This window comes from Felis catus, chromosome C2 (genome assembly GCF_018350175.1).
Source record: "Felis catus isolate Fca126 chromosome C2, F.catus_Fca126_mat1.0, whole genome shotgun sequence".
In the NCBI taxonomy this organism is placed as follows: domain Eukaryota; kingdom Metazoa; phylum Chordata; class Mammalia; order Carnivora; family Felidae; genus Felis; species Felis catus.
This window is the reverse complement of record NC_058376.1, coordinates 104,173,181-104,198,278: the sequence shown is the minus strand read 5'-3', so window position 1 is coordinate 104,198,278 and position 25,098 is coordinate 104,173,181. Positions and strand designations below refer to the sequence as shown.

Below are 25,098 nucleotides of genomic sequence, written 5' to 3'. Positions count from 1 at the left end.
AGGAAGGAGAGTATTCCTAGGTTCAATATTAACACCACCCCCCCTCCCTGGGGCTGACTTGGCTACTACAATTCCTGAGTGCCTAACATACCTGCCACAGTGACCAACAGCTGGGTCCTGATCTAGCCCTCAGTCCTGGAATATCAAACAACCACCTACTGCCAGTTTGACTACATAGGCCTCTTTCCATCATGGACAGGGCAGCAATTTTTCTCATTGCAAACACATATTAACTATAAATACAGGTTTACTTTCCCTGCATGCCAAAATTTTACCTGCATCCTTATCTATAGTCCTATTAAGTACCTAATTCAGTGTCATGGTATCTTTTTTTTTTTTTTTTTTGTCATGGTATCTTATTAACCATTGTTTCTGACCAGGGAATCTATTTATTGGTGAATGAAATAAAGCATTGGGCTAATGCTTTTGAGATTCACTGGTCCTACCATGTATCCCATCACCCAAAAGTAGGTGGGCTTTTAGAACGGTAGACAGTCCTTTGGGAGACCCAATTAAGATACCAGCCATGAGGCTGTATTGCTGTCAGTCAGGATGCACTCCATATATATCTTTCATGGCCACAATACATAGGGTCAGAAACCAATGGATGTGAAGTAAGAGTGACACCTCCCACTAATAAGCTTAATGACCCACTCTCAAAATTTTTCTCTCTATCCCTGCAACTTTCAACTTTGCTGGTCTAATAGTCTTACTATCCAAGGGAGGAATTAGTTCATTGGAAAACACAAAAGTGGTTACAGTGAACTGGAGGTTGAGACTGACACCTGGTCTTTTTGATTCCTCATGCTTCATGAACAAGGCAAGGTGGGTTACATGTATTGGCTGGAGTGCTTGATGTAGATTTTAAAGGGGAGATAGGGCTTCTACCACACAAGGAAGGCAACTGTGCCCAGTGGAAAAACCTCAGGGATCTATGTTTGTGGTGTGCAATTTTAAGGGGAGAAAGATGAACAGAAGCTGAATAACCAAAGGGATGGACAGTGGTAAACATTACCAACTGTCTCATTCTACACCTTTTCTATCCATTGCAGCATGCCTTTTTGGGCTCCCATGAAGCATGGCGAGGGTTACTCATGCTTTCTGCTAGGCAGATGCACCCCTGCCAGACTTGGCAGGCAGAAGTGAGCATCACGAGGCAGAGGCCACGTAGTTCTGGCAAGCATAGATGTAGAGGCTTTTGTTTTTTCTACTGCAGCTGTTGTAGAGATTCTAGTGACCAGATCCTGATTCATGGGTATCAAGCATCAGGTGGTGACAGCAAGAACTTTTCTGTTGGAAAGTTTTCATGGTGTGGTTGGGCTTTTCTCATGGCTATGTTATCAATGAGCATACAACAACCGAGCTTGGTTTCTTGGCCTTCCCAGATATACTGTAAATTAACCAATACCCTTGAATAAATCTCTTTCTACTTAAACTAGTGAGTGTGTACTGTGCTGTGTAAAACTAGTACAGTAAAACCTTGGTTTGCGAGTATAATTCATTTCTGAAACATGCTTGCAATCCAAAGCACTTGTATATCAAAGTGAATTTCCCCATAAGAAATTATGGAAACTCAGATGATTCCACAACCCCAAAATATTCATATAAAAATGATTACAATACTGTAATATAATACAAAATAATAAAATACAAAATGTAAAGAAAAAAATTAACCTGGACTTACCTTTGAAAACCTTTGTGGCTGGTGTGAGGGAGACAAGAGAGAGGATGGTTACTGTGTAGGATGACTTTCACTATCACTAATGGAATCACTGCTATCTATTGACTCAATGGAATCTTTTCCTGCATGGGGGGCCATTGTATACACTTACACGGATATTGACTACAGTATAGTATTAATACACTCTTTTCATAAACTGTATTTAAAGTAATTGGCAATAAGGCAGCAGAGGAAAGGGTCTAAATCAGCAGGCAGCCTGACCTAGAATGAAGCAAAGCATCCCTAAGCTTACTCTTGTATGGAAAAGCAAAGGACTGTCCACAGACGCTTTGAAGTGACAGAAAATACATGAGTGCCAGTTGTGGACACCTCCCAATGTTCTGAAAAATCACCGATTTCTGCTAAACATCACAGCCTGAGACCGAGCATCCGAGCATGGGCGACAGTTACCCACAATCTCCAGTGAGAGAGAGACAGAGAGAGAGAAGAATCATTGGCTCAACTGTGATCATGTGACATCCTGCATCACGCACTACTCATATTGCAAGACATTGCTTGTTTATCAAGTTAAAATTTATTAGAAACGTTTGCTCATCTTGCAGAACACTCACAGAACAAGTTACTCTCAATTCAAGGTTTAACTGTACTGTAATTATTATGTGTCTACACTAGTCAGTAGCCAGAAGATTAGGATTCTCCAATTTTGGAGAGGGAGTGGGTGTTTGAGAATCAGACACAGTAACCACCTCACCTCCCATTCAGTCCTCAACCACTGCAATTTGGCAGCTACCTCCTCTGCTACTCATCTTGTTAAGATCACCAAGACTTCCCTGATATAATCTCTTCGCAGTATTTGACCCTGTTGCGCACCTAACACTCTTGGAAAAATCTCCCTTCCTTTAGCTTCTGTACACACAATCTTCTGGTTTTCTTCCTTTTTCTTTGTTCCTCCTCAGCATTCTTTGAGGGACCTTCTTTCTCTCCTGCTTTTCATTTAAAGGTGAGTATTCCCCTGTGTTGTATACTGAATCTGTCAATCTTTTAACTTTACATATTATTTAGGGGTGATTTTAGATTTTCTCTACTTCATGGCTTTAGTTAATATCCGTACAACGCTGACTTCCAAATTTATGCCTTCAGGACAGTTATGTCTCTTAAGCACCAACTGCACTCTGAATATCTCTACTTCACTGTCTTCAAGCACTTTGAACACAGGATAGACAAAACAGAACTCATTAGCTTCCTCCTCAAAATCTCTCCAACTAGAAAACTAGAAAAATAATACTCCTTATTATATTCCCAATCCTGGTGAATGGCATCATTGTCAACAGGGTGACTTAAGCCAGCAACTGGGTGTCAGCCTTCATTTTTCACTCTTCATTGCTTAGCCAAACAATCTTCAAGTCCCACTATTTCTACTTCCCCAAATATCTCAATTCATCTCTACTGCCTTAGTTTTAAATACCATTATCTCCAGCTAATTTACTGCAATGGCCTCCCAACCTGTCTCTCTTCCTCCAATCTTGCCTCCCTCTAGTTCATTCTTCACAATGTTCATTGTAATGCATCTAGAATATATGTCAAGTTATGTCTTTTTCTTATGCACATAATAAAATCTTTCCCCCTTTCACAGGGTTCACAGGGTCCTCCATGGGTTGGCTTTTTTAGTATCATTTATTGCATTCCTTGCTCCCTCTCCAGCATACTTTATGTCCATACATATTCAACTTCTCTCAGGTAGATATTCCATGCCCTCTTTGGCCTGTGGAACAGCATGCTATCCCTGCTCTAAAGGAACTAATTTCAGCTTAGATACTAGTTTCTTTAGCAAGTCTTTCCCTTCTGGGTTGTTGTTGCCTCTGCTTTGTTCTCCAATAGCAGGGTGGTGCATTCTACTTTCCCATAATACATTTGTGACATGCAATTGTAACTTTTTAAAAAAGTATATAGCCATGTCTATTCTCACCCAGCAGAAGTCTAAGGAGACTTCTCAGGAGAGGTCTCTGAACTGCAGGATTCCAGGCACCCTCACCCTAACCCTCAACCCTACATCTAACCATGAATGGTTTCTGAATGTATGAAAAGAAAAGCTGAGAAGCAGCTAACTTTCTCTAGAGAAGATCCCAAACCTTTAAGAATTTGTAATATTTCTGGGAGCACCTCGATGGCTTAATTGCTTGAGCATCAGACTCTTACTTGGGTCATGGTCTCATGGTTTGTGAGCTCAAGCCCTGTGTCCAGCTCTGCACTGACACCATGGATCCTGCTTGGGATTCTCTCTCCCTCTCTCTCTGCCCCTCCCCTGCTCATGTGTGCTCTCTCTCAAAATAAATAAACATTAAAAAAAAGAATTAGTATTTCTGAAAATGGATATGAAGGTAGAGATAAAAACAGAAGAAACAATTGAATGTCTATTTAAATGTATTTACAGCCCCAAATCCCCTCCTGGCCTCAGTTCAGTAGATGGCTGACATGTATTCACACCCCAGCACATGCCTAGGATTTTTTTTCCAAGTTTTTATTTAAACTCTAGTTAGTTAACATACAGTGAAATATTAGTTTCAGATGTGGAATTTAGTGATTCAACACTTACATACAACACCCAGTGCTCATTACAACACTAGGAGGGTATTAAGTGCCCTCCTTAATAAGCATCACCAATTTAATCCACACCCACCTCCCCTCCAGAAACCCTCAGTTTGTTCTCTATGGTTAGGAGTTTGTTTCCTGGTTTGCCTTTCTTTTTTTCTCCCTATGTTCATCTGTTTTGTTTCCTAAATTCCATTTATATATATATATACATATGATACATATGTCATATATATACATCATATATTACATATATGTGTGTGTGTGTATAAATATCACATCTTGTTTATCCATTCATTAGTTGATGGACATTTGGGCTCTTTCCATAATTTGGCTGTTGCAGATAATACTGCTTTAAACATTGAAGTGCATGTACCCCTTTGAATATATATTTATGTGTCCTTTGGGGAAATGCCCAGTAGTGCAATGACTGGATCATATGTTGGTTCTATTTTAAAATTTTTGAGGAACCTCCATACTGTTTTCTAGAGTGCCTACACCAGTTTGCATTCCCAACAACAGTGTAAGAGGGTTCCCCTTTCTCTGCATCCTTGCTAACACCTGTTGTTTCCTGTGTTGTTAATTTTAGCCATTCTGACCGGTGTGAGGTGATATCTCATTGTACTTTTGATTTGTATTTCCCTGATGTTGAGCATCTTTTCATGTGTCTGTTAGCCATGTGTATGTCTTCTTTGAAAAAATGTTTATTCATGTCTTCTGCCTATTTTTTTTAACTGGATTATTTGTTTTTTGGGGGGTGTTCAGGTTTATAAGATCTTTATATATTTTGGATTCTAACCCTTTATCAGATACATCATTTACAAATATCTTCTCCCATTCTGTAGGTTGCCTTTTAGTTTTGTTGATTGTTTCCTTCCCTGTGCAGAAGCTTTTTATTTTGATGAAGTCCCAATAGTTTATTTTGGCTTTTGTTTCCTTTGCCTCTGGAGACATATCTAGTAAGAAGTTACTACAACAGATGGCAAGGAGGTTACTGCCTGTGTTTTCCTTTAGGATTTTGATGGTTTCCTGTCTTATGTTTAGGTCTTTCATCCATTTGTAATTTATTTTTGTGTATGGTGTAAGGAAGTGGTCCAGTTTCATTCTTCTGCATGTTGCTGTCCAGTTTTCCCAACACCATTTGTTGAAGAGGCTGTCTTTTTTCCACTGGATATTCTTTCCTGCTTTGTCGAAGATTAGTTGACCATACAGCTGTGGGTTCATTCTGGGTTTTCTATTCTGTTCCATTGATCTATGTGTCTGTTTTTGTATAAGTATCATACTGCCCTAATCACTATAGCTTTGCTTTTTTCTTTTTTAAAGATTTTATTAAGTAATCTGTTTACCCAACATGGGACTCGAACTCACAATCCCAAGATCAAGAGTCGCATGCCAGCCAGGCACCCCCACTACAATTTTGTAATAGAACTTGAAGTCCAGGATTGTGATGCCTCCAACTTTGTTTTTCTTTTACAAGGTTGCTTTGGCTAGTAGGGATCTTTTGTGGTTCCATGTAAATTTTAAGATTGTTTGTTATGCTCTGTGAAAAATACTGGGGGTATTTTGATAGGGATTGCATTAAATATGTAGATTACTTTGGTTAGTATAGACATTTTAACAATATTTGTCCTTCTAATTCATGAGTATGGAATATTTTTCCATTTCTTTGTGTCCTCTTCAATTTCTCTCATCAGTGTTTTATAGTTTTCAGAATCAGATATTTTATCTCTTTGGTTAGGTTTATATCCCTAGATATCTTATGGTTTTTGGTACAATTGTAAATGGACTGATTTCTTGATTTCTCTTTCTGCTGCTTCATTACTGATGTATAGAAATGCAACAGATTTCTATATGTTGATTGTGTATGCTGTGACTTTCCCGAATTTGTGTATCAGTTGTAGCAATTTTTTGGTGGAGTCTTTGGGTTTTCTATATAGATTGTCATGTTTTTGCAAATAGTGAAGGTTTGACTTCTTTCTTGCCAATTTGGATGCCTTTTGTTTCTTTTTGTTGTCTGATTGCTGAGGCTAGGACTTCTAGTGCTATTTTAAATAACTGGTAAGAATGGATAGCCCTGTCTTGTTCCTCACCATAGGAAAAGCTCTCATTTTTTTCCCATTGAGGATGACATTAGCTGTGGGTTTTTCATATATGGCCTTTATGATGTTGAGGTATGTTCCCTTTCTCCTTACTTTTTTTTTTTTTTTTATCATGAATGGATGTTGTATTTTGTCAAAAGCTTTCTCGGCATCTATTGAGAGGATCGTATAGTTCTTATCCTTTCTTTTATTAATTTATATCACATTGATTTGCAAATATTGAACCACCCTTGCAGCCCAGGAATAAATCTCACTTGACCACAGTGAATGATTCTTTTAATGCACTGTTAGATTTGATTTGCTAGTATTTTGTTGAGAATTTTTGCATCTATGTTCATCAGGGATATTGGCCTGCTGTTCTCTTTTTTAGTGGAGTCTCTGTCTTGTTTTGAAATCAGGATAATGCTGGTCTCATAGAATGAATCTGGAAGTTTTCCTTCCATTTATATTTTTTGGAACAGTTTGAGAAGAATAGGTATTAACTTCTTTAAATGTTTGGTAGGATTTCCCTCTGAAGCCATATGGCCCTAGCCTTGTTTGTTGGGAGATTTTTGATTACTGATTCAATTTTTTGGCTGGTTACCAGTCAGTTCAAATTTTCTATTTCTTCCTATTTCAGTTTTGGTAGTTTATATGTTTCTAGGAATTTATCTATTTCTTCCAGATTGTCCAATTTGTTGGCATATCACTTTTCATAATATCCTCTTGTAATTGTATTTCTGTGGTGTTGGTTGTTATTTCTCCTCTCCCATTTGTGATTTTATTTGGGTCTTTTCTTTTTTCTTTTTGATAAGTCTGGCTAGGAGTTTATAAGTTTTATCAATTTTGTTTTTGAAGAATCAGGTCCTGGTTTCTTTGATCTGTTCTATTGTTTTTTTTTTTAAACTAAATTTAGTTTAGTTTAGCTTAGTTTAGTTTCCATATCATTTATTTCTGCTCTAATTTTTATTATTTCCCTTCTGCTGACTTTAGGCTTCATTGTCATTTTTCTAATTCTTTTAGGTCAGGTTAGGTTGTTTATTCGAGATTTTTCTTGCTTCTTGAAGTAGACCTGTCTTGCCATAGACTTTCCTCTTATGATTGCTTTTGCTGCATCCCAAAGATTTTGGACCTTTGTTTTCATTTTCATTTGATTCCATATATTTTTTTAAATTTCTTCTTTAATTTCTTGATTGATTCATTCATTCCTTTTTTTTTTTAAGTTTATATATTTTGAAAGAGAGAGAGAGAGAGCACACCCTCATGAGCAGGGAAAGGGCAGAGAAAGAGAGGGAGGCTCCACGTTATTGGCATGGAAGCCAATGTGGCACTCAAACCCATGAACCATGAGATCATGACCTGACCTGAAATCAAGAGTCAGACACTTAACCAACTCTGCCACCCAGGTGCCCTTCCCCCTTCATTCTTTAGCAGCATGTTGTTTAACCTCCATGTGTTTGTGGTGTTTCCAATTTTTTTCTTGTGGTTGACTTCAAGTTTCATAGTCTTGTGGTTAGAAAAGATGTATGGTATGATCTCAATCTTTCTGTACTTCTTGAGGCCTGATTTGTGACCTAGTATGTGATCTATTCTGGAGAATGTTCCATGTGCACTTGAAAAGAATGTGTATTCTGCTGCTTTAGGATGAAATGTTCTGAATATATCTGTTAAGTCCATCTGGCCCAGTGTGTCACTCAAAGCCATTGTTTCCTTGTTGATTTTCTGCTCAGATGTTATCTATTGTTGTAAGTGGGGTGTTAAAACCCCCTACTATTATTGTAATATTATCAGTTAGTAACTTTATGTTTGATGTATTTTGATGCTTCTATGTTGGGTGCATAAATATTTACAACTGTTAGATCTTCTTGTTGGATTATCTCCTTTATTATTATATAGTGTCTTTCTTTGTCTCTTATTTGTAGTCTTTATTTAATTTAATTTATTTATTTAGTTATTTGTTTATTTTAGAGAGAAAGAGTGCAAGTGGAGGAAAGGGGCAGACAGGTGAGAGAGAGAGAGAACGAGAATCTCAAACAGTCTCCATGCTCAGTCCAGAGCTTGATCCCATGACCTTGGGATCATGACCTGAGCTGAAATCAAGTCGGATGCTCATCTGACTGAACTACCCAGATGCCCCGTTATGGTCTTTGTTTTAAAGTCTATTTTGTCTGGTACACATATTGCTGCTCTGGCTTTCTTTTCACATCCATTTGCATGACAGATGTTTCTCCATCCCCTCACTTTCAATCTGTAGGTGTCTTTAGGTCTAAAATCAATCTCTTGTGGGCAACAGATTAGATGTGTCTTTTTTTTTTAACCCATTCTGACACCCTATGTCTTTTGATTGGAGCATTTAGTCTACTGACATTCAGAGTAACTAATGATAGGTATGTTTTTAGTGCCATTTTATGACTTGTTTTGTTGTTTTTTTCTGGAGATTTTCTCTGTTCTTTTCTAGTCTTTGTCACTTTTGGTCTTTCTTTCCCAGTCAGTCTGTCCCCTTTAATGTTTTTTGCAGGCCTGGTTTAGTGGTCATGAACTCCTTTTGCTTTTGTTTGTCTGGAAAACTCTTTATCTCTCCGTCTATTCAGAAAGATAGCTTTGTTGGATAGAGTATTCTTGGCTGCAGATTTTTCCCATTCAGCACATTGAATATATCATGCCACTCCCTTCTGGCTTGCCAAGTTTCTGTGGAGAGATCTGCAGCTAGCTTTATGGGTATTCCCTTGTAAGTTAGGGACTTCTTTTGTCTTGCTGCTTTTAGGACTTTTTTCTTTATCACTATGTTTTGCAAATTTAACTATAATATGACTTGGTGTTGGCTTGCTTTTGTTGATTTTGATGGGAGTTCTCTGTGCCTCCTAGATTTGGATGTCTGTTTCCTTCCCCAGAAGTTTTCACCTATTATTTCCTCAAATAAACCTGCCCCCTTTCCTCTCTCTTCTTCTGAGACTCCTATGATATGAATGTTATTATGTTTGATGAAGTCACTGAGTTCCCTAAGTTTATTCTTGTGATCCATAATTCTTCTTTCTCTCTTTTGTTCAGCTTCATCATTTTCCATTATTCTTTCTTCTATATAATTTATTCATTCCTCTGCTTCTTCCATCCTTGTGGTCATTACATCTGGTCAGTTTTGAATCTCAGTTATTGTATTTTTCATTCCTGATGGCTTGTTTTTTTTAACTTTTATCTCTGTGGTAAGCGTCTTTCTGATGTTTTCCATGCTTTTCTCAGTCCCAGCGAGTATCCTTATGATTGTTGCCATAAATTCTTCACCAGGCATATTACTTATATCTGTTTTGATTAGATCTCTGGCCATGAGCTTTTCTTGTTCTTTCTTTTGGGCTGAATTCCTCCATCCTGGCATTTTGTCTGAGGTGTGCATACCTAGTTAAATGAAAGACTTGATGCTACTTCCACTAGAACTGAAGCCTTGCAGAAATCTCTGGTGGATAGATGTGGTGTGTGCAGGGGTTTGTGCTGGTATTCTGTGGGAGAGGCCCACTGTTCTGGGTCTTAGGAACACTTGCCTGAGAAAAGCAGTACCAGCAGAGCTTGGGGGCGGGGGGTAGGACTTGGTGTAAGCAGGTTAGACAGCCAGTGTTGGCACTGTGCTGTTTACCGAAGCTAGTTTATACTGAGGGGTGGGAGAGAGAAATGGTACCAGAATTTCTTTGTCCCTGAAGAGGGGTCTCTGTGCTTGCTACTTTCAGGGAATCCCTTCCAAAAGAGCAAATAATTTCTCCTCATGTGTTCCAGGAGTTTTCAGATTGCTGATTTCACACTGTCCGTCTCTGGGTTACTTGCCTGTCTGGAGCAGCACAGTGCACTTTGGGCTCTAACCCAGCCAGGCCTGCTGACTTTTAAAACTCCAAACTTTAGGGACCTGCTGTGGCAGGGCCTGTGCTGGTCTTCTAGGGCGTGGTCTTACACACCAGGATGGATGCAGGTTTGATGGAGAATGGCAGTCAAGCCAGAGTGCAGGGGTGTGGCATTTGGAGTAAGTGGGCTAAACAGCCAGTATCCAGGTTAGCTGCCTTCAGCAGGTGTCTTTGCACCTATGCTGAAAGGCAGGGGAAGGAAATGGCACCCACTGGCTCTTTTTCCCCAGAGAGGCATCTCTGCGAACACCACTTCTCGCAGATATACTTTAAGAAGAGCGAACGGTCTCTTTCCATGCACCTTAGGCAATCCTTAGATCGCCCTGGGGTGCTTGCCTGCCTTCTCTCTAGGAGTAGGGCAGCACCCTCAGGTCTCTATCCCAGTACAGCCACTGACCTCTAAGACTCCTGTCTTTGAGCACTGCTGGTTTCCAAAACTCAAGAAAATCAGCCCCTCTCATTTTCCCAGCATGGCTTTGGGGAAATGTTCTCCTTGTTTGTATCCCTGTGCACTCCATTCTCACTCCACAGTTGTAACTTCTGATTTATTTCTCTGTCTTGCTGATACACCAGTTCTGTGGATGCAAGAGCTGTGTCTATTTTGTTCATTGTTAATGATCCCATCACCTAGCAGAGCATCTGGCACTTAAATATTTGTGAAATGAGTGAAAAATTGACACAATTAATAAGGTAGTATATGATAGGAGATAATAATTAATTGTTCATTAATTATTACCTAGAACCATAATTGTCAAAAATTTAGCTAAAATGAAACAAAATTGCATAAGCCTATATCTTCTCCTACAATGATATCAGCAATGGATTTCTTTATACCATTACCAACTTAAAAAATATTTCATTGAGGTACAACTTACAATGAGATGTACAAATCTTAAATCTAAAGCTTGACTGGTTTTTTACACACGTACACACCTTGTGAAACCACTACTCAGATCAATATGTAGAACATTTCCAGCACCCCAGAAGGCTCCCTTACCCTCTCTTCCAATCAATATTTTTTCAAAGATAATCATTCTTTTGACCTCCATTACCACAGTTTTGCTTGCCTGATTTTGTACTGCATATAATGGGATCATGAAGATGGATTTTTACATATTTGGTTTCTTTTGCTCAATATCATATTGGTGAGATTTGTTCTTTTCATTGTTATTTTCATTCCATTGTATGAATATGCTTTACTTTTCCATTCTATTGCTGAAAGACATTTGGGTTGTTTCAAGTTTGAATATTATCAATAAAGCTATGATGCATATTCTCATGTATAAATTTTGGTGGACATGGCACTAATATATGTTGAGTTTAGACAGGAGAGGATTTGCTGGGCCATAAGATATGTATAAGTTTAGCTTAAGTGGATATATTATTAAATGTTTTACCAAAGTCATTATACCAGCTTATACTCTCATCAATAAATGTATGAGAGTTCCCCATTGTTCTGCAACCTTGATATTACTTCCTATTAACTTCCACTCACTTATAAAAATTTACACAATCATCTGAGATGAAAACTGAGATTATGAATTACTGCAATACTATAAAATTATTCAAAATAGGCTTCCTGAGGTTGGTTAGTTTTCAGGCATAAAATAATAACAATGGCTAATATATACTGAATATGCACTGCTTGCTAGGCATATTTGGGATAGTTTATGTAGGCTACCTCATTTGATCATCACTATACCTCTGTGAAGTAGATACTGTTATTCCCATTTTATGGATGAGAAATTTGTAGCATAGAGAGACATACTTTTAAAGACCTGGCTAGAAGCACCTGTACAGACTAGTTAATGCAACTGCTTATTGTAGAGACAAAGCCAGTTCAGAGAGCAGGCTGCATCATATGAAGGAAGATCACTCAGTTTGTTAGAGGTAGAATCTGGATTGACATCCAGATATCCTAACTTCTTGTGTGGCATTGATAACAAATCAGCAGTGTACAAACTATATAATATTAACAACAATGAAAACAAACACTCTTGCAAAAGTACTTCATTCCTTCAGAATTTAGTTATTACAGTTTTGGTTTGTGGAATAAATTCACCATGTTCTAAAATAATTTTAACAATTTTAAATAATTGTCAAGCAAGGTCGTATAAAAAAAGGATTCATGTTTTGTGGTGCCATAAGCTTATACAACTAGGGAGAACTCATTAAGAAAAATAACAGGGGTGCCTGGGTGGCTCAGTCAGTTAAGCATCTGACTTCAGCTCAGGTCATGATCTCATGGTTCGTGAGTTCAAGCCCTACATTGGGCTCTCTCCTGTCAGTGCGGGGCACACTGAATCCTCTGTCCTCCTCCTTCTCTGCCCCTCCCCTGCTTGCTCTCTTTCTCTCTCTCCCTATCTCTCAAAAATAAATAAACATTAAAAAAAAAGAGCATAAAAAAATATTTTGCCAATACTACAAAAAACATGTGAACGTATTGCTAGAGCCTATTGATACACAGCCTCATATATGAAGATTTCCCCCTTCTTATCCCCCTCTTCTGGTATTCACGCCCTGGTGTACCTCCTCTCTCATATTGCATTGAGGTTGGTCTGTGAGACCAACAGAATTAGGCAGCATTGATGTCAGTTTGGAGGCTAGGTTATAAAGGGCATTATGACTTTTACCCCTCTCTCCCAGATCATTCACTCTGGGGGAACTCAGCTTCCATGTCTTGAGAACCATCAGACAACCCTGTGGATTAGACCATGCAGTGACAAACTGAAGCCTCCAGCCCACAGCTATGTGATTACCATTTCAGAAGTGGATCCTCCAGCCCTGGTCAAGCCTTTAAATAACTGCATTTTTGGCTGACAGCTTAATATTCTGAGCCAGAGCCACTCAGAGAAGCAGCTCCCAGATTTCAGACTCGCAGGAATTGTGTGAGATAATAAGGTTATTGTTTTAAGCTGATAAGTTTTGGAGTAATTTGTTATCCAAAAATTGCTAAGTAATACAGTCCCCTAAAAGGGCCTTGGAAGAGGCCATGCTAGTGAGAGGCCTAGAAGTTTGAGTTTCATAGGTTTTTTTTTTTTTTTTAACTTTAACGTTTGTTTATTTTTGAGAGAGAGAGCGAGCGAGTGTGAGTGGGGGAGTGGCAGAGAGAGAAGGAGACACCGAATCTGAAGCAGGCTCCAGGCTGTGAGTTGTCAGTACAGAGCCCGATACGGGGCTGAAACTCACGAACTGTGGGTCATGACCTGTGCCGAAGTTGGACGCTCAACCAACTGGGCCACCCCGGTGCCCCAAGTTTCATAAGTTTTATGATAAATAGGTCTCTGTCTATGTTAATGGCTAAGTCTATTAGATTGTTGTGGCAGAGACAGCTACCAACAGCTCCACCACCAAAATTTGTTCTTTTTTCTTCCACAGCAGCCTTAACTATCATGGCTGTAGGTCATGCCTGTCCAACCACAAGCCACATTGTCCAGCCTCCTTTGCTGCGGAGTGTTTCATGTGACTGAGCTCTTGATACTGGAATGCATCAGAAGCTATTTGTGCCCTTCTGGACTATGCTTTCAAGGGACTAGACATTGTGCACCTTTCCTCCTTCTCATGGGCCAGGATGGTGACAAGCAGAGTGACCTTAGAAGCCACACGTTTAGGATGGCAGAAACTCTGTTCTGCCAAGTCCCTGAATGACCTGGAGTTCATGGAGCTGAACCCTTCCAAGCTGGAACACCCCTCTGAACCATGTCGTTAGAGAGAAATAAAGCTTCTATTATGTTTGAATGATTATATTTTAAGGTCTATGTTTTCAAACGAGTAAGTCAACTTTAACTAATTAGTTATGATCTTCAAAAATTAGATACTTTATTTTTCCCCTGGAAGTAGGCTTGATGTTATTTATTGGCTAATTTATTAAGTTTTTGTTCTTCTGAAATAAACCTTTTTTTGAATGTATTTGGTTTTGGGTCCTGGCTCTACACTTAATAGCTATGTAATCAGGATTATTACTTCTCTGAGCTCAGTTCTTCTCTGAGCTATACAATTCCATCTATAAAATGGGGATGATACCTTCTTCATAGCCTGTTATGAGAGTTAGTGAGATAATGTTTATAAAACACTGCCTGGAACATAGCAAAAACTCAATAAATTGTAGCAATTTTTATTGTAATAAGAATAATTATTATTTAACATTTATTTATTTATTTAAGTAATATCTACACCCAATGTGGGGCTTGAACTCATGACACCAAGATCAAGAGTCACATGCTCTTCCAACTGAGCCAGCCGTGTTCCCCATTTTTATTATTAATACTACCTGTTCAGTGTTGCACTTTGGACAGAGCATGAGGTTTGGAGATATAAAATCTGAGCTTAAATTCAAACTGTCACTTTTGCTTGCTGTGACCTTGGATATGATAACTTATCCAGTCTTTTTCCTTCTTAGACTCATCATCTATATTGCTGAACACATAGTTGCACTAAATATCTTTATTTTTTATTCTAAGCTTATCCAGGAGAGCTGTAAGCCAGACACATAGCAAATTTGACTAAATGCTTTTGTATTTCTGGGACAGGGGAAGGTGTGACTGAACATGATGGCATGTTCAAAACTAGACTGAACATGGCAGCCGAGCCCAAGTGAGCAAGAGACCAGGATGGGGAACCTGGAAAATATTTCTTTTTTTTTTTTTTTTTTTTTTTTAGTCAGGAAGATCCATGTCATCCTACAAGGGAATGTTTGAGTTATTCTGAATTATATTCCTGGGGAGATATGATAATCACCTATCCCTTCTATTGGGGAACTCCTACTTCACTTCCTGTGGCCCTTGAGGCATTGTCAGTTACAGTGTTCCATTTTACTCCATCCCCTTCCTCCCTCCACATGACTCTAAATGTCAGTAAAAACCTTCCCTACCACAGGGAAAGAGAACCTGTCACAATAGGGGAGATCGAGCTGGAAACAGACAGCAGTGGGAGAGAGCGTGATTGGATAGCTTGAGCTCCTGGATTCATCTGTGCCTGAAGCTACACTACTCCCCAGACTTCCAAGCCACATGAGCCAATACAGCCCCTATATTCATTATACATATTTGAGTTGGGGTTTTGTAACTAAAAGTGTCCTGGCTAATATAGGAACTTTTGCAAAATGCACATACTTGGGCTCCAAGTCTGGAGCCTCTGATGCAGTTGGGTCTGAAATGGGACTGAGGCATGTGTGTTCTTTTAAAATTTCTCTAGGGGCGCCTGGGTGGCTCAGTTGATTGAGTCTCCACATCTTGAGTTAGGCTCAGGTCATGATCCCAGGTCATGGGATTGAGCCCCAGATTGGGCTCCACGCTGAGTGTGGAGCCTGCTGTCTCTCTCTCTCTCTCCCTCTCCTCCTCTTTCCTGCTCGCACCCCCTCCCAAAATAAAAAAATAAAATCTCTCTAAACTCTACCTCCCTGCTCAAGTTGAGAACCACTACCTTTTTTTTTTTTTAATTTAGATTTCAAGTTCATAGGACACATTTGATCATACTCAGTTCATGGCATACTATCATCATTGGTCCATGCAATGTCCCTCTCTGAGTTTGTTAATTTCATTTTTTTCACCATACTGCACTTCCATTATCGCTGCCCACAAAGACCACCATTCTAATGTATTGAATGAGTGTCTTCACTTTGTATCTACTTTTGTAAAATGTGTTTTGTTGTTTTCTATGCATGCATTTCTCATTTACAAAAACAGCATTTTGTTACATAACCTATTCTGTTTTTTACTTTAAAAAATTTTAGACTCTTTTTTAGAGCAGTTTTAGATTTACAGAAAATGTGAGCAGGAAGTACAGAAAGATCCTATATACTCTTCCTGACCCCCAACCCAGTGTCCCCTATGATTAACATCTGCATTAGTGATTAACTTTTGAACTTCAGCTGTCCTAGAAATGAATAATAGGACAGTACTGGGTGGTAAGGGAGCCTTTTGACTCCCAATAAATGACAATGCTTTTCTATGAATGGAAATAAAGAGATGTTTTGGAATATGGAGATAGATTAACAACAAAACTCCAGTCTATTATACAAATAGGTGCTAGATCACTTAAAAATTTATTTTCCTTCTGATTTTAAAACTCTTGACTCATCTTCAAGGAGAAAAAGAACAGAGGTCATGAGAAATATCATAGCCAAGTTGCAAGTTCTGTGATTTTATACTTGTGAGAACTAGTTTCAAAGTAAGTTTTCAATTCAATTCTTTGAATTAAATAGAAAAAGAAAATGAGAGGAAGAGTCAGCATCTGAAGAGAGATGACTGAAGTTCTTCTAATGGCAATTACTATGTGAAGATGTCACAGGGCATCATGACATCCACAGGAAAAAGAAATTTCTGTCTCTGCTGGTAAGGCTGTGGGCAAACAGGCAAACTACATTTCTGGGGAACTCCTCTGAAAGGCATTTTGGCAGTATCTGTCAAATTTCCATATGCATCTACCTTCAAATCCAAGGAAATCCCAACTGGAAGTTGTTTCTTTCCAAAAGGAACTGAACTGGATGTAAATCTCGCTGAAGCCCTCAGTAGGGGCAGAGCACAAAGATGCTGGTCGGAGGTACCCACCAAGGTGTGAGTGTGGAAAAGCTGCCGCTCCCTGGAAGTAAGAAGCTGGTAGCAGGTCAGCACAATGTGTTCAAGGAAAGCTAACCCCCCATAGCCATCATCCGGGGAGATACCTTAGTAAAATCTGAACTTTGAGCAAGTGCAGATGCAGATTTTGAGAATTCTTTTAAGTTTATTTATTTGAGAGAGGCAGAAAGAAGGGAGGGAGAGAATCCCAAGCAGGCTCTGTGCTGTCAGGGCAGAGCATGACTTGGGGCTTGATCCCACCAACTGTGAGATCATGACCTGAGCCAAAATCAAGAATCAGACACTCAACGGGCTGAGCCACCCAGGAGCCCCATGATTTTGAGAACTTTTAATGACTTGTAAGGAAGGAGTTTTCCTAGGCAAACTTGGTGTGTAGCAAGAATGGTGTTCCTTGGAGGAAGATCAGTAAAGCCTAGATCGTAAGTGAGTAAGTGAAATACAGTTGAGAACAGAAACATCTCCCAAGAGTTGACTAAGAACTTCCACCACTCCTTTGGTGTAGAGAAACTGGAATATGGCACACAAAACACCTCTGCGCCGTATTCATTGTACTACTTGGTGTGGGCATAATTAGTGAACCACGTGCATTTTCTTTTATACCGTGATTCCGTCAGTTTCTATTAGTCTATATTATTTTCATAGAGCCCCAAGCTGTAGATAATGGCCCAGATGGTGAACTCAGATGACAGTTGCTGTGAGTTGCTCCAATGAGGTGACCTGGTTGGCTGGGGCCCTAACAGCATGGTGCCTGAGTTTTCTGTCTGGTGTGCTGCCTGTTACAGTGACACTGGGCAAGAAATAATGTTCGTCATAGTGACTCTGGCCCCACAAGAAACAAACACTTTGTGTTTAGCCTGTTTTGTTCCAGAAGGCAAGGAAGTATGTCATATGCTAAAGAAATTGTTTTATATAGTGAGTAATGTTTGTCATATATTATAGAAATAGTTTTATATGCGGGGCACCTGGGTGGCTCAGTTGATTAAGCGTCCGACTTCGGCTCAGGTCATGATCTCATGGTTCATGAGTTCAAGCCCCATGTCGGGCTCTGTGCTGACAGCTCGGAGTCTCGAGCCTGCTTCAGATTCTGTGTCTTCCTTTCTCTCGGCCCCTCCCCTGCTCATACTGTGTCTTTCTCTCTCTCTCTCTCTCTCAAAAATAAATAAACATTAAAAAAATAGTTTTATATAGTGAGTAATGTTTAAGGTTTTATGCTCTAAAGCACTGGTTCTCTAAACATTATTGTGCATCACAATTGCCTAGAGTGCTATTAAAACCCAGATTTCTGGGCCCCAACCTCAGAGATTTTGATTCAGTAGGTCTGGAATGGGGCCCAATAATTTGCATGATAAGCTTCCGTTATCTACAACATTCACAGGTTAAATTTCTTATTCCTCGTGATGCTGAACTTAAAACTTAAGATATTACTGCCAAGTGATATGGAAAGCAGGATGCTCATTACAACTGTCTCTGCTTCCTTTCCTGCACCAAAGGCTTCTGGGACCACTCTGCTGTACTTCCTCGATCCTCTGCCAAAGTCCCACCTCCAAATTGGAATGTAAAATGGGGATTTCACCAGAACTAGACCCACAAACGTATGGCCAACTCATCTTTGACAAAGCAGGAAAGAACATCCAATGGAAAAAAGACAGCCTCTTTAACAAATGGTGCTGGGAGAACTGGACAGCAACATGCAGAAGGTTGAAACTAGACCACTTTCTCACACCATTCACAAAAATAAACTCAAAATGGATAAAGGACCTAAATGTGAGACAGGAAACCATCAAGACCTTAGAGGAGAAAGCAGGAAAAGACCTCTCTGACCTCAGCCGTAGCAATCTCTTACTCGACACATCCCCAAAGGCAAGGGAATTAAAAGCAAAAGTGAATTACTGGGACCTTATGAAGATAAAAAGCTTCTGCACAGCAAAGGAAACAACCAACAAAACTAAAAGGCAACCAACGGAATGGGAAAAGATATTCGCAAATGACATATCGGACAAAGGGCTAGTATCCAAAATCTATAAAGAGCTCACCAAACTCCACACCCAAAAAACAAATAACCCAGTGAAGAAATGGGCAGAAAACATGAATAGACACTTCTCTAAAGAAGACATCCGGATGGCCAACAGGCACATGAAAAGATGTTCAGCGTCGCTCCTTATCAGGGAAATACAAATCAAAACCACACTCAGGTATCACCTCACGCCAGTCAGAGTGGCCAAAATGAACAAATCAGGAGACTATAGATGCTGGAGAGGATGTGGAGAAACGGGAACCCTCTTGCACTGTTGGTGGGAATGCAAATTGGTGCAGCCGCTTTGGAAAGCAGTGTGGAGGTTCCTCAGAAAATTAAAAATAGACCTACCCTATGACCCAGCAATAGCACTGCTAGGAATTTATCCAAGGGATACAGGAGTACTGATGCATAGGGCCACTTGTACCCCAATGTTCATAGCAGCACTCTCAACAATAGCCAAATTATGGAAAGAGCCTAAATGTCCATCAACTGATGAATGGATAAAGAAATTGTGGTTTATATACACAATGGAATATTACGTGGCAATGAGAAAAAATGAAATATGGCCTTTTGTAGCAACGTGGATGGAACTGGAGAGTGTGATGCTAAGTGAAATAAGCCATACAGAGAAAGACAGATACCATATGGTTTCACTCTTATGTGGATCCTGAGAAACTTAACAGGAACCCATGGGGGAGGGGAAGGAAAGAAAAAAAACAGGTTAGAGTGGGAGAGAGCCAAAGCATAAGAGACTCTTAAAAACTGAGAACAAACTGAGGGTTGATGGGGGGTGGGAGGGAGGGGAGGGTGGGTGATGGGTATTGAGGAGGGCACCTTTTGGGATGCGCACTGGGTGTTGTATGGAAACCAATTTGTCAATAAATTTCATATAAAAAAAATAAAAAAAAATAAAATAAAATGGGGATTTCACACTTCTCTGTTATTAATTTCTCTCTTCTCTTTCCTCCATTTCCTGGTGCTAACATGTAAAAGAATAATGGCTAATATGGGGCACCTGGGTGGCTCATTTAGGTGAGCATCCGACTTTGGCTCAGGTCACTATCTCTCAGTTCATGAGTCTGAGCTCTGCATCAGCTCTCTGCTGTCAGTGCAGGGCCCATTTCAGATCCTCTGTCCCCCTCTCTCTCTGCCCCTCCCCCACTCATTCTCTGTCTCTCTCTGTCTCTCTCTCTCTGTCTCTCTCTCTCCCTCTCTCTCTCTCTGTCTCTCAAAAAAGAAAGAATAATGACTAATATATAGCAGTATATAATTGAACAGTTGTGTTTTAGGAGTTCAAAGAAAGGGACAATCAAGAAAGATCCATGGAGGAATTGAAAAGGAAGCACAGCCTGGACTGAAGGATGTCATCTGGCCAGGCAGATAAGAGACAGCATATGTTTCTGACCAAAGCAGCCTCTTGGGCAAAGGTCCAGAAGCAGGACAAGTGGAGAGACAGGTCTGAGAGAGGGGTGTGTGCTGGAGAGAAAGGAAGAAGGAAGACGGAACAGGTAAGGTCGGACTAGAGGGCCAGGCAGAGCTCAGAGTGGATTTAGTAAGACATGGGAAGGTGCTGAAGGCTTTATAGTGATTACAGGCTTGTTTCAGGCAGATTAGTTAGGCAATGGAGTGTGCAAGATGGCTTGACAGTGGAGGCCACCCAGCAGGTTGTTCTGGAAATTCAAATCTGCACAAGCCAGTACTGGGTTCCTTCTTACAGCCTGAAATGCATTTAATTCATAATCTAAGACATCCTTAGATATTACCTCAGTGAGTCTGGGCAAGCTGGGCCTCATCATGTTCTGACTTTCTTATATTGAAGCCATCTAAAAATCACTTTTATTTTCAATACTTTATATGTAATTGTTCAAAGTGATTTTAAATAAAGTATTTTCAAGCTTACACGTCTATTCTTTCCATTTTACAGGGTTGGAACTAGGCTTTTATTTCCTTGCATCACCTCACCTTCTCATCCCTCCAAGCCTTTTCCTTCCTGCCTCAGTAAGTTCTCTCCTCATTTCATCCTCTAAATCTAAATTATCTGTATATCCTTTTTCCACCTGGCCTAGTTTAGAGGTAAGCATTTCCTTTTGCCTAATGATTAGACTCACAAAAAGATACAGTGACAGATGGATTTTCCTCCCAATGTTGCTTCCATTTAGTTTATGTCATATATGATTCACTGATGATCTCAGGATAAAAGCAGAATATGTTCCTCATTTGAATGAGGGAATATGAGTATTTTCCCCTATGTTATACGTGTAACCACATTTCCCTAGGTCATACTGATGACATAGCAGCGTGTGGCTCAGTCTGTACTAGCAAAATGCAGAGATCCCAGTCCTCAGATCCTTCATAGAAACTTTAGGGTGTCTGCTTCAGAGGGTGTTCCTGGTTCTCGTCATCCTCATTTGTGCTCCTAAGGTCAGCCCTGTGGTTCCCACTACCTTGACACCTTCTCAACGTAGGCATATTCATGCTTACTCCTTAATTCCATTCTTTTTTTTAAATGTTTATTTGTGTTTGAGAGAGAGAGAGAGACAGAGCACGAGGGGGGTGGGGCAGAGAGAGAGGGAGATACAGAATCCGAAGCAGGTTCTAGGCTCTGAGCTGTCAGCATAGAGCTTGACTCAGGACTCGAACCCATGAACCATGAGACCGTGACCTGAGCCGAAATTGGATGCTTAACCCACTGAGCCACCCAGGCACCCCACCTTAATTCCATTCTTAATGGCTGTCATCCCATCCTTCTTTCCTGGCCTACCCTCTTCCAGGGCCCCAAAACAGATGTGCTTTGTGCTCAGAAGCAGTGGTCTTTATTACTGCTCCTTCCAGGATCAAAGCCCAAGCCAGAAGCTAGGCTGAGCTGCAATCACAGGAACAGTCATGGTGCTATCTCATAAGTCATCCTCCCTTTGATGTCCTCCAGCGAATTCATATCAAGCATGTATGCCCCAAATCTCCTCTCAGGGAATAAACAGAACTGTGAATTACACTGCAAGATTTCTATAACTCATTTCATGAACTTAGGGCAGTTTTATCATGGTTTCTACAAAATTTTGTCTTTGGGTATTTGGAAGTGATGATGAGGCACATTTCTCCACTCCTCCTGTTTCTCTCTCCCCTCCCTAGATACTGTACACCTGGCCTCAATGGGGCCCCCTGAGGTTCTCATTCAAATCAGGTGCAGCTCTGACAGCCCCCAAATACCACCAAAATGTCTAAATATCTGATGTACACAAATTAGGTCCTGTTCATTCATTCAAAGTATATTATAAACATCTACTCTATGTCAAGCATCATTCTTAGAACTTGGGTGATAGCAGTGAACTAGGCAGGCAAATCTCTGCTCTCAGAATTTATGTTAAACAAATAATTTCAGATTGTGATAAGTGCTGTGATGAAAATAAGGCAGTGATGGGGATGGTAAGGGAAGCCTTGCTGAAGAGGTGACAATCTGAGACCTCTATGATGAGAGGCAGCCATGAGAAGCCCTGGGCTCCTCCTACACAGGAGGAAGATTAAGTGTAAAGACCTGAGCCAGAAGTGGAAGGCCAGTTAGCCTGCACTGTAATATAAATGGAGGATGGGTGTGAGGGAAGTGATGGGGGGTGAGATAAGAAAGGCAGGCAGGGGTCATACCATATAGGGCCTTGTAGGGCTAGGTAAGGAGGTTCAATTTTACCTAAGTGCCATAGGAAGTCATTGAAGAGTTTAACCAGTAGAAAATCATGACCTAAGTTTTTTTTCCTAACTAGTATTTTTTTTAATTAAGATATAATTCACAGGGTGGCTTAGTCAGTTGAGTGTCCAACCTTGATTTTGGCTCAGGTCATGATCTCACAGTTCATGGGATCAAGCCCCAGGTCGGGCTCTGTGCTGATAGTGCAGAGCCTGCCTGGGATTCTCTCTCTCCCTCTCTCTCTGCCCCTCCCCCACCTGCACGTGCTCTCTCTCTCTCTCTCTCTCTCTCTGTCCCAAAATAAATAAACATTTAAAAAGGATATAGTTCATATAATACAAACTTCATCATTTTAAAGTGTACAATTCATTGTTTTTAGCATGTCATAATGAGTGCAACCATTATCACTAATTCCAGAGCATTCCTGCCACTCCAAAAAGAAACATCGTACCTGTCAGCAGTTACTCCCCTTTCTCCAGCCCTGGGAAAACAGTAATTTGCTTTTCAAAGCTATGGATTTGCCTATTCTGAACATTTTTACATAAATGGAATCATAGAGCCTATTGTGCCAACCTTCTTTCACTTAGCATAATATTTCAAGTCATTCATGTTGTAGCATGTAATAGTATTTCATTCCTTTTTATGACAGAATAATATTCCATTTTACGTATAGACCACATTTTATCCATTCATCTGTTAATGGACAGTTGGGCTGGTTCAGTTTTTCGCTTTTATGAATAATGCTGCTATGAACATTTGTGTACAAGTTTTTTATGAATATGTGCTTTCATTTGTCTTGGGTATATACCTACGAGTAGAATTGCTAGATCATTTTGTGTGTAATTCTGTGTGTAACTTCTTGAGGAACTACCAAATTCCTTTCCAAAGTGGCTGCTCTGAGAAAGAGCCATTTTATATTCCAAACAGCAATGTATGAGGATTCTAATTTCTCCACATCCTTGCCAACACTTGTTATTTTATGTTTTTGTGATTAGAGCCATCCTAGTAGGTATAAAGTCACATCTCCTTGTGCTTTTGATTTGTCAATTCTCTAATGACTAATGATGTTGAGAGTCATTTCATGTGCTTTTTACTTGTTTGTATATTTCTTTGGAGAAATGTCTACCTAAGTCCTTTGTCCATTTTTATCTTGGGTTATTTGTCTTTTTATTGTTGAGCTGTAAGAGCTCTTTTTATATTCAAGATACTTGGCCCTTCTCAGACATATGATCTGCAAAAACTTTCTCCCATTCTATGGGTTATCTTTTCATTTATTGATATTTTTTTTGACCTCATATAAGTTTTTAGTGACCTTATATAAGGCTATTCTGGCAGCTATGTGGAAGATAGACTATTAGGGAGCAAAAATGGTGGCAGAGAGATGAGTTGGGAACTATTGCAAACAAGACTATCTCTTGTCTCCAGGCAAGAGATGACAATAACTTGGATGGTAGAAAAGGTTCTGGCTTTACATCATCATTGGCAGCTCTAAGTATGCAGTGCTAGGTCAACTGTCTGAAATATTATACTTTATATTGTTTTGAGCCCAAGAGAGAAAATTGTGGCACAACTAATATTCATGTGGCTCATCCATAGACTTAAAAATCAGCTTTATCATGTAGCTTCAAGTGGGTCTGGATTTACTACACCAGTCCTGACCATGGCTACAGATTTTGGAGATCCAAACTGCGAATCTCACCGATAAAAAGATGCTAAATTTTAATAATAAGCTCATATACAGGAATGGGAACTCTTAAAGTAAAGAGAGTGTGCTATTTTGGGAATTGAGGTACAAAAACAACTCAAAGGCCTGTGCCTGGGCCCTCCATCCCCAGTAATGAAGTCTCTTCAGACAATAAAGGGGAAATTTGAAACTTATTGTTTAGTCTGACTATAAGAGCAAAAACTTTTAAAGGAAACTCTCTTTGTTCAGACTGCTATGACAAAATGCCATAGACTGGGTGGCTTATAAAAACAGAAATTTATAGTTCTGATTGCTGGGAAGTCCAAGATAAGGGCACTGGCAAATTTGGTGTCTGGTGAGAGCTTGCTTCTTCGTCCATAGACTGCCATCTTCTCACTATGATCTCACATGGTGGAAGGGAGCTCTCTGGGGCCTTTTTTGACAGGGCACTAAGCTCACTTAGAAGAGTTCCATCCTCACGACTTAGTCACCTCCCAAAGATGACCACTTCCAAACACCATCTTATTGGCCATTAGGATCTAAAATGAATTTGGGGAGGACACAAACATTCCACAGTAGAAACAGAATGAGAGTTCAGTGGAGAGACTGGACATATAGGAAGATCAACATAAGCTCTTGGCAACAAGAATGGATATATGCCAAAGGAATAGGAGGTATACTGGGGGGGGGAGGGGCTGATTGTTCATAACAAGGGTATTAGAAAAGGTAAAGATGTTTTGTTTTGTTTTTTAAATTTTTTTTCAACGTTTTTTATTTATTTTTGGGACAGAGAGAGACAGAGCATGAACGGGGGAGGGGCAGAGAGAGAGGGAGACACAGAATCGGAAACAGGCTCCAGGCTCCGAGCCATCAGCCCAGAGCCTGACGCTGGGCTCAACTCACCGACCGCG

General features: G+C 39.9%; 2 long non-coding RNA genes across 2 annotated transcripts in view; both read left to right on the top strand.

The window, feature by feature from the left end:
• The window catches only part of LOC123378957, a 38,610-nt gene extending 24,469 nt beyond the window's left edge, over window positions 1-14,141 (top strand). The window contains exon 2 of the long non-coding RNA XR_006585304.1: window positions 13,611-14,141. This is a non-coding gene — a long non-coding RNA (uncharacterized LOC123378957). The remainder of the gene's footprint in view (window positions 1-13,610) is intronic.
• Window positions 14,142-19,983: 5,842 nt separating this feature from the next.
• LOC111562278 lies at window positions 19,984-25,017 on the top strand. Its single transcript, XR_006585306.1, has 3 exons — window positions 19,984-20,332; window positions 20,749-20,822; window positions 24,978-25,017. It is a non-coding gene; the product is annotated as an uncharacterized LOC111562278 (long non-coding RNA).
• The last annotated feature ends 81 nt before the right edge of the window (window positions 25,018-25,098 follow it).